Consider the following 10923-nt stretch of genomic DNA (forward strand, 5'->3'; position numbering starts at 1 on the left):
ACCATGAGGTTTTAATATGACTGGCTACTCTTGGGCCTGCACTGAAAGACAGACAGGTTTCCTACTTGTTGGACAACTATCATCAATAATGATCCTTTCTCCGTTCAGAAAGGGAAAGAACATCACTAGAACTACTGAAAGAGGCCTGCTGAACACAGGCAGCCTGTAAGATGGGAGTTCTGATAAGTCACCCACAGACCTGAAGGAATAAACCCAGGGAAATGGAGAAGCTTGGCTGCTTCTCTGCCCTAATGAACCAGAGAACAGATCTTGGGAGGTGATAGCTCCTTGACAACTCCCCTCTGATGAGACTATTCCAGTATATTCAACTTCCCAATCTCCAGACTCAATTGCTATTCCCTTCGATGGATCCTAAGACTTTGCCTGAAACATGGGAACCACCCCTCATGATTATAGAGCATTACTAGATTGAACTGATCTCCTCTGATCAGACTTCAACCAAAGGTAACTGACTTGCTGCCAAAACAGGAATCAGCCAGTTGAAGACATTTTCCAAGCTTCCATGACAGGTACAAAAGTTTTCTAAAGTACAGTCTCACTAGATGTTGGTTAAAGACAGAGTTGTTTCTAACGTCAGCATTCCCACTGTCAGTTTACTGGTACAAGAGCATCCCAAGAAACTAGTGGAGGCTCCAAAGCGGATCATTTAACACCTAAGACTCCATTCTCCAGGGAGTCGTTGATATTGATTTAGTTGGAAAACAATCAATCAGTCATAGTTATTGAAAACTTACTGTGTTGGAGCACTTTACTAAGCACATGGGAGTGTATGATATAACAGAGGTGGTAGAAACGCTCCTTGCCAATGAATCTAGAATCTTACAGTCTAAACAGTTCAGAGCAGTTTCTTGGTTTACCAAAATAAAAATGTTTACACTGTAATTTTCTCCCTTCCATGTCACCTTTGCACTTGGGTCTGTATTCCCTAAGCACTTTGATACACACTCTATCCCAACCCCCCAGCACTTAGGTACCTATTTCTATACTCTGTTGCTTCCGCTATCTGTAATTTAGTGTCTGTCTCTCCCACTAGTTGGTAAGCTCCTGGAGGACAGGGATCAAGTCCTTTCCTAGTGCCTTTTCCAGGTGCTTATTCCAGTAAGCATGCAATAAAAACCACTGATTGATTGATTTCCCCATAAACAGCCATTTGTATATCCTGTTATCATCCATTCTGCTTACATGTCCCACCCAGCAATCAATCAATTAATAACACTGACTGAGCACTGGCTGCGTGCAAAGTATTCATTCATTCATTCATTCATTTGACTGTATTTATTGAGTGCTTAGCATGTGCAAAGCACTGTACTAAGCACTAGGCAGAGTATGATCTAACAATAAACGGATGCATTTCCTGCCCACGACGTGCTTACAGTCCAAAGGGGGAAACAGACATTAATATAAATAAATAAGTTACAGATATGTACGTAAGTGCTGTGAGGACTGTACTAGGCACTTGGGAGAGTTCAGTAGACTTCGAAGACATGATTCCTGCCCTCAAGAATCTTGCAACCTACCAGGCAAGGCAGACTCTTAAAAAACAGGAGGAAAAAGAAATCGGGGATATATTTACATTTGTATGTACTTAGTAAGGTATGTAAGTTGATATGTACAGAGGTACAATAGGTGATATCAGGTATACCAGTGCATAACTGGTTCAGAGTGCTGAAGTGAGTAAGTTGGCTTGAGAGAAACAAAGTGTGTGAGTGGGGTGTAGTGGGAGAGGAGCAAGAATAAGTACTGAGAAGAGAGCAAATTTAGCTTTGATATTTTAACCTTTCCAGAAGAATTACACATTGCTGGGGGAAAAAAATCAAGCATTTCTGTGAAGAAAGAAAAGTTTTCTCTTGGGTTTTGTGATGTAGAAAGTCGAGAAGGCAGGGATAAGGCTGGTCACAGTGAAGAAACCGTCAAGGAAACAGCTTCTTGGTCCCATCAGAGGGGAGTCAGAAGCACTTTCTCTCCCTGACAAAACTCCAGCAAAATAGGATCAACCAGATTAGGGCACTATCCCTGTTTTTCCTGACCAGGATGCTGTCCATCTGGGTGGTTGAGTTTTTGAGTCTTCCATGTTGCCTTCTCTAGAGGGGGCCTCATCTTCACCCACTCCCCCAGACTCATTGAGAAAGGTGGTGGAGTTGGCATCCTACTTACTCCCCAGTGTCGCTTTCACACCATTCCACCTCCCCCAACCCTTTCTATCCCTTTGTTCGAAGAGCATATCATCCATTATCCACCTCTACCACCCACTCCAGATACTAGTAAAAGTCAACTACCATCCCCCAGTCCCCACCTCCAAATTTTTGAACCATTTTGATCTCATCACATTCCTTCTCTCTTTATTCATTCCTACATTAAACCTCAGGGACTTCAATATCCACATAGATGTTCCTGACAACCTTCTGCTTTCTATCACTTCTCAACTCCACTGACCTACTGCTCCACTCCAGCTCGCCCACTTACCAACTTGGACACACACTTGATCTCATCATCTCTAGTCACTGTTCAATCTCTACCCTCACCAACTCTGGAACTTCCCTATGTGACCTCAACATCCTCACCTGCTTTCTCTCCCACACACCTCTTCCCCACAAATCTTTCCTGTTCCCCCACAGGGACCTCCATTCTTTTGACCCCAACCAATTTTCTTAAGTCATCTGACCCCATTTACCCTCCATACCCTAACTACCTTCCCTTGAACAAATTGAGGCCCTCAACACCACCCTCTACTGAACTGAATTCACTTGCTCCCCATCCCTTCATCGATCTCATACCACTAACCCACAGATCTAGATCACCTCCAAGGTCCACTTCCTTTGCTTCTTTGTACAAAACACAGAGCAGTGATGGTGGGAATCTAGATATCAGGCCAACCTCAGGTTCATCATTATGTGCTTTAACTCTGCCCTTTCCTTTGCCCAGTAAAATTATTTCTCCATTCTTATTGACACCCATGCCCATTGCCCTAGTCAGTTGTTCCAGCTGTTTAACCTCCTCCTCAAACCGCCTCTCCACGAACTTCCGCTATCCCTTGCCCCTAATGACCTGGATACCTATTTTATTGAGAAGATTGAAACTATAAGGCATGATCTCCCTAAAATCTCTCCTGCTCCTCTCCAGTCCCCCCCACCTCCTATCCCATCTTCAACTCTCCCATCATTCTCAGCAGTATCTCAAGCGATCCCCTGCCTTCTCTAAAAATCCACCCCCTCCATCTATACATCCTACCCCATCGCTTTGCACCTTATCAAAGCCCTTGCCCCATCTCTTCTTGCCTCCTTAACCACCATCTTCACCTGTTCACTCTCCAGCAGCATGGCTCAGTGGAAAGAGCCTGGGCTTGTGAGTCAGGGATCATGGGCTCTAAGTGGCAAGCTCTGCCACTTGCCAGCTGTGTGACTTTGGACAAGTCACTTCACTTCTTGGTGCCTCAGTTCCCTCATCTGTAAAATGGGGATTAAAACTGTGAGCCCCACGTGGGACAATCTGATCACCTTGTATCCCCCCAGCGCTTAGAACAGTGCTTTACACATAGTAAGCGCTTAACAAATACCACTATCATTATTATTATTATTATTCCCTACTTCTTTCAAAAATGCTCTAGTCTCACCTATCCTAAAACAAACCCTTCTTTGACTCCTACTCACTATACCTCGATCTTGTCTGTCTTACCACCGACCTCTTGCCCACATCCTACCTCTGGCCTGAAACACCCTCCTTCTTCATATGTGACAGACAATTACTCTCCCCAATTTCAAAGCCTTATTGAAGGCATATCTCCTCCAAGAGGCCTTCCCTAAGCCCTCATTTCCTCTTCTCCCATTCCCTTCTCCACTCCCTTCTTTGTTGCCCTTGCACTCTGTAATTTATTTAGTTACATTAATGTCTATCTCCCCCTCTAGACTGTAAGCTCATTGTGGGCAGGAAACATGTCTACCAACTCTTGTACTCTCCCAAGCGCTTAGTAGAGTGCTCTGCACACAGTAAGTATTCACTGAATATTATTGATTGATTGAGAAAGATGTTTTGAAATAAACTCACACAAAGGATTATCAGATAAGAAGATTTCACAGAAGTAAAGAGAAATGAATTACAACATTAAATTTCTTTCAGAGTTTTGCTACATTCAAGAATAACTGAAACAGGCTCAGGAATTTACTTGTTGAAGACCTGGAGATCAATCAATCATATTCATGGAGGGCTCACTGAGTGCAGAGCACTGAACTATGCTCTTCTGACAGTACAACACAGTTGGTAGACACATTCCCTTCCCACAGCAAGCTCACAGTATAGAGGGGGAAGCAGACATTAATATAAATAAATTAAATTAGGATATGTACATAAGTGCTGTGGGTTTGAGGGAGGTGTGAATAAAGGGAGCAAATCAGGATGACACAGAAGGAAGTGGAAGAAGAAGAAATGAGGGCTTAGCCATGGAAGCCTTCTTGGAGGAGATGTGTCTTCAATAAGGCTTTGAAGGTGGAGGGAGTAATGAGTAATTGTCTGTCGGATATGAAGAGGGAGGCCATTCCAGTCCAAAAGCAGGACGTGAGTGAGAGGTCTGTGCCGAGACAGATGAGATCAAGGTAATAGGGAATAGGTAGGCAACAGAGGAATAAAGTGTGTGGGCTGGGTTGTAGTAGGATAGTAGCAAGGTGAGGTAGGAAGGGTCAAGGTGATTGAGTGCTTTAAAACCGATTATAAGGAGTTTCTGTTAGATGCAGAAGTGGACGGGCAACCACTGGAGGTTCGTGAGGAGTGGAGAAACATGGACTGAATGTTTTTGTAGGAAAATGATCTGGGCAGCAGAGTGAAGTATGAACTGGAGTGGGGAGAGGCAGGAGGCAGGGTCAGTAAGGAAGTTGATACAGCAGTCAAGGTGGATTAAAAAGAAAGGAAGTAAGGAAGTCAGCTTCCTTACTGAAAGTGGATACAGTAATCAAGGTAGGATAGGATAAGTGTTTGGATTAACGTGGTAACGGTTTGTATGGAGAGGAAAAGGAGGATTTTAGCAATGTCATGGAGGTTTAACCAATAGGATTGAGTGGTAGACTGAATACATGGGTTGAATGAGAGAGATGAGTCAAGGATAACGCCAAGGATAACCTAAGGTTATGGGCTTGTAAAACAGTAAGGATGATGGTGCTGTCTACAGTGATGGAAAAATCAAGGGGAAGACAGAGTTTGGGTGGGAAGATAAGGAGTTCTGTTCCGGGCAGATTAAGTTTGAGGTGTCAGCGAGACATCCAAGTGGAGATGTCTTGAAAGCAGGAGGAAATGCGAGACTGAGGAGATGGAGAGAGATCAGGGCTGGAGATGTAGATTTGGGAATCATCCACATAGAGATGGTAGTTGGAGCCATGGAGATGCAATGAGGCATCATGGCCAACTGGAAAGAGCCCTGGCCTGGGAGTCAGAAGACTTGGGTTCTAATCCAGGCTAATGCAATTTGCTTACTGTGTAAGCTTGAGCAACTCACTTAACTTCTTCGTGTTTCAATAAGTGCTTAACAAATACCATTATTATCCAGCACTTAGAACAGTGCTCCAGTGCTTAGAACAGTGCTCATCACATAGTAAGCATTTAAGAAATACCATAATTATTATTATTAACATGGAGATTCAGTACCTGTTCTCCCTGCTGTGAGCCAGATGTGGTACTGAGACTGTGTCTGTTCTGATTATCTTGCAACTTCCCCAATGCTCATTACAGGGCTTGGCACATAGTAAGATTAACAAATGCAGAATTATTATTGAATTGAAATCGTATATAATGGATTAGGTTACTTCCAAGCCTTTAGCCTCAGTGTTCTGTCAAGCCATGCTTTGCCCCGCAAATGCCCCACTCCCTGAATTATCTACTCCTTGGCCTGGCTCGACAAAGATTTTCTGGTTGTTTTGTGGCAATAATATTATGGTATTTCTTAGATTGAGTTTTCCATTTTAACTGACTTTATATAATAAGATTCCACCTACATAGTTTCCCTTTTAGAACTTTGGCCTTAGGGTAGGTAATGGGAACAAATCTTGTAATGGACTATTTTTCCACAGTGCCCAGAACTGCTTTTTTGGTACCAGTGAAGCTATTCCATGTGGCATAGTATCAAAGTTGGATTTCATTTACTATTCCAATTAGTAGGGTTTTCTTTAAAGTAAAAAGCAGAGGAAATAGCATTTATGTTTTGGGATTTGTGCAGTATATTCTGGGACTTGAAATGAATTTGATTTTAATTGATTTATTTTAGGGAGAACGTGTTATCAAGTTGAGATTTCTGCTAGAACTATCTGCTCACAATTAGGCAAATAAATGATTCAAATTTCCCAACTAAATAGGGCTCAACAATTAGCTGAGGAACAGTTTGTTAGTTCAATGTAATTGGTGAACAAATTATTATTGGTCAGGATGCATAGTTCCAGGCTTGGTGTGAAGTATCATGGAAAGACCATGGGCCTGGGGGTCAGAAGACCTAGGTTATAATACTAACTCTGCTAAATGCTTGATGTGTGAACTAAAGCAAGTTACTTAGCTTCTCTATGCCTCAGTTTCTACAACTGTAAAATGGGGATTCAAAACCTCTTCTCCCTCCTAATTAGACTGTGAGTCCCATGTGGGGCAGGGACTATGTCTAACCTAATTATATCTCCCCCTGCTCTTAGAACAGTGCTTGACACGTAGTTAATGCTTAACAAATACCATTTTTAAAGAGTCAGGTTTTTAACTGCTTAGTGTGTTTATTACTTTCTTGTGGGGAGCAGAAGATCTGTGGAAGTAAACCATGACAGAAGGGGTTCCAGGCACACAGAAAAGGGAAAGAGAACCTGATGAAAGCACTTCCTGAATTACCCTTCCTCTAGGAGTGTCAGACCTCGTTCTAAGAGTGGGTGAAGTGGGTGGCCAGGGGTAAAGTGGAAGGGTTGTTTAAGGAGAGGCAGCAAGCAGTTTTGCTCTTTAAAGTTCTCCCTTCCACCTGGACAGATACAATAAAACATGGTCTTGCAATGGTGGTTTTCCTGTGATTCCGAAATTTCTAGGATCAGCCATGCAGTGGGTGGGAAGCTTGTATCTACCCAGGTGTTTAGAACAGTGCCTGGCACATAGTAAGTGCTTAATAAATACCACAATTATTATTGTTATAATGATTATTACCCAAGGTCTTGGAAATATACTTCCCGCTGTGGTGCAGAATGGAAGCTATGGCTGGGCAATGAGAGATGCAGGAGTTAGCAGGATATTTTGTTTCTATTACAGAGCAATAACTAACAGGTTTATAAGGCAAATAAAACAGGACTGTATTTCTTTTACCAGGGGCCAGCCACAGGCATGATTTCCCAATTTTTCTCCCTGTGCCTACCTGAAAAGATGACAAATCTAGGATGATTTCACAAATAGCGCTACTGGTAAACAGTTACACAGTCTCATTAAAAAACACCGTGTGCAGAAATAGAGCTGGGAGATTGGACACTGTACAGGTCCTGGCCCTCCCCAACTTTCCCTATATGATTAGTCAATCAATCATATTGAGCATTTATTGTGTGCAGAGGACTGTGCTAAGCGCTTTGGAGAGTACAATATAATAATATAACAGAGTTGGTAGATGCACTTCCTGCCCACAGTGAGCTGACAGTCTAGAAGGGGAGACAGACTTTAATATAAATAAATTAATTAAATTAGGATATGTCCATAGGAGCTATGGGTCTGAGGGAGGGATAAATAAAGGGAGCAAATCAGGGTGATGCAGAAGGGAGTGGGAGAAGATGAAACGAGGGCAGTGTCAGGGAAGGCCCCTTGGAGGAGATGTGCCTTCAATAAGACTTTGAAGGTGGGGAAAGTGACTGTTTGTTAGATTTGAAGAGGGAGGGTGTTCCAGGCCAGAGGCAGGAAATGAGTGACAGGTTGGCAGTGAGATAGAAGAGAGTGAGGTAAAGTGAAGAGATTGGCATTAGAGGAATGAAGTGCATTGGCAGGGTTGTAGAAAGAGAGTAGGAAGGTGATGTAGGAGGAAGCAAGGTGAGTGAGTACTTCAAAGCTGATGATAAGAAATTTCAGTTGGATGTGGAGGTGGATGGGCAACCACTAAAGGTTCTTGAGGGGTGGGGAAACAATGCACTAAACATTTTTGTAGAAAATGATCCAGGAGGCAGACAAGTATGGGAGTGGGGAAACTTGGCCTGAATATTTTTGTAGAAAAATGATCTGGGCAGCAGAGTGTAGTATGGACTAGATGGGGAGAGACAGGTGGCAGGGAGGTCAGCAAGGAAGCTGATACAGTAATCAAGGCAGGACAGAAGAAGAACTTGGATTAACATGGATGGAGTGAAAAGGACAGATTTTAGCGATGTTGTGAAGGTTGATCCAAAAGGTTTTAGTGATAGATTGAATACGTGGGTTGAATGAAAGAGATGAGTCGAGGATATTACCAAGGTCATGGATTTGTGAGATAGGAAGGATGTTGGTACTGTCTACAGTGATGGGAAAATCAAGGGGAAGACAGGGTTTAGGTGAGAAGATAAGGAGTTCTGTTTGGGGCATGTTAAGTTTGAGGTGTCAAGGGGACATCCAGGCAGAGATATCTTCAAGGCAGGAGGAAATGAGAGACTGCAGAGAGAAAAAGAGAGCTCAGGTCTGGAGACGTAGATTTGGGAATCATCCGCAGAGAGGTGATAGTTGAAGCCATGTGAGAGAATGAGCTCTCCAAGGGAGTGTGTGTAGATGGAGAACAGAAGGGACCCAAAATTGAACCTTGAGGGACTCCCACAGTTAGAGGGTGGAAGACAGAGGAAGAACCCGTGAAAGAGACTGAGAATGATCAGCCAGAGAGGTAGGAGAACCAGGAGAGATCAATGTCAGTGAAGCCAAGTTTGGATGATGTTTCCAGGAGAAGGGGGTGGTCCACCTCATGTATGAATTCCTGAATTTCAGCTTTGGTTCCCAGCAGAAACTTTGGCTTAATAGGTCAAAAAGTTTTCTTTAAGCTAAACTATTCACAGTAGAGCTCCTATGACTAACTTGTTGGATATTTATTGGATCTAAATATCAACTGCATGTTCTCAGGCTGCTCTTTTCCTAAGAAGATTTAAAAAGAAATCTTTCCTTTGTTTGTAAATTGGATGCATTTTCATTTTGAGCTGTAACCTCAGTATTCTGTTCTGATAGACTCAAACAAGTAACTGTTACATTCAGTATTGGTGCTTCTGTCATTTGGGTTATCTATTTCAGTTGTATTATTTCTGGTTAAATAGGCCTCATGGTTGCCAAAACATTTTCAGTGATTGATGGTGATATTGATACTTTTATACAGTGTTTTACCTCTTCATGAATCAACTTGGCCACCTTTTTTTAATCTCCCAGCTCTACTCTGTCCTGTCCTCTGAAACCACTGCTTGCTTGATATGAAAAATGTATGATAGCAAGGCCAATAGTTAATTACATCAAAGGAAAAAGGACCCGAGTCTCAAATATGGAATGATAAACTACATTAAGTTGCCATGGATGCTTGGAACTACTCTTCAATAAAAAAGTTTGCCACCAATTTGTTTTCTGCTAAAATTTCTGCTTTCTGCTCACCTGATTTTCATGCACCTTCACTGTCTTTATTCCATCCAACTTCCAATAAGTATATCCAAGTAAAAATTTGCATTTTGTATTAGCTGTCTCGATCAGGATCAGCCTGCCTCCAAAATCATTCCTGGGAAATTCCTGTATGAAAGCTGAAGAGCAGGGCTGGGGTGGTCATGGGTGGAGGTGAAGGGTGGGGAAGGAAAGGATTGAACAGTGGAAACTCTTCTTGGGTCCATTGCTTTTCTAATTGCCTTTGTTTTCCCCCAGTCCCTTGACACCCTTGTAATATCTCTTGTCTTGTATTATGCCATCAAGTCATCTCCAACCCATATCAATGCCATGGACATATCTCTCCCAGAAAGCCCCATCTCCATCTGTAATCATTCTGGTAGTGGAACCATAGAGTTTTCTTGATAAAAAGATGGAAGTGGTTTACCATTGCCACCTTCCACACAATAAACTCGAGTCTCCGCCCTCGACTCTCTCCCATGCCACTGCTGCCCAGCACAGGCGAGTTTTGACCTGTAGCAGGTTGCCTTGCACTCGCTAGCTGCTGCCCAAGCTAAGAATGGAATGGATATGCCTCTGCTGGACTTTCCCTCCCATAATTGAGACTGGTAGAGTACTGGAAACTCTCCAGGTGCATCCCTGAGAGGGGTGTAATATCTCTGTGTCCTTGAAAATCTGGGCAGATAGCACCTCAAGCTATTCACTAGGTAGCGTGTACCATCTCACTGTCTTTATTCTATGTATCTTGACATTGTGCATCCTTGACATCATCACAATCATCATCATCACCTTCACAACGTCGCTACAATCCGCCCTTTCCTCTCCATCCAAACTGCTACCATGTTAAGACCAATCACTTATCCTACTCCTCCTCGATTACTGTATCAGCCTCCTCACTGACGCTCCCAGCCTCCTGTCTCTTCCCACTCCAGTATATACTACACTCTACTGCCTGGATCATTTTTCTACAAAAACATTCAGGCCATGTTTCCCCACTCCTCAAGAACCTCCAGTGGTTGCCCATCCACCTCCACACTAAACTGAAACTTCTCACCATTGGCTTTAAATCATTCAATCTCCTTGTCCCCTCCTACTCATCTTGCTCTCCTACTACAGCCCAGCTGCACACTTCACTCCTCTGATGCCATCCTACTCACTATATCTTGACCTTGTCTACCTCACCTCTGACCTCTTGCCTGGATTGTCCTCCCTCCTCATATCTAACAGACAATTACTCTTCCCCACTTCAAAGTCTTATTAAAGGCCCATCTCCTTCAAGAGGCCTTACCTGACTAAGCCTCTTTTTCTTTTCTTCAACTCCCTTCTGCATCACCC

At 43.1% G+C, this 10923-nt stretch overlaps 1 non-coding gene across 1 annotated transcript; it reads right to left on the reverse strand.

The window, feature by feature from the left end:
- Positions 1-10099: 10099 nt before the first annotated feature.
- Positions 10100-10237, reverse strand: LOC114808545. Its single transcript, XR_003756392.1, has one exon. It is a non-coding gene; the product is annotated as a small nucleolar RNA SNORA7 (small nucleolar RNA).
- Positions 10238-10923: the final 686 nt, after the last annotated feature.

The sequence above is a fragment of the Ornithorhynchus anatinus genome, chromosome X5 (genome assembly GCF_004115215.2).
Source record: "Ornithorhynchus anatinus isolate Pmale09 chromosome X5, mOrnAna1.pri.v4, whole genome shotgun sequence".
NCBI classification, from domain to species: Eukaryota; Metazoa; Chordata; class Mammalia; order Monotremata; family Ornithorhynchidae; genus Ornithorhynchus; species Ornithorhynchus anatinus.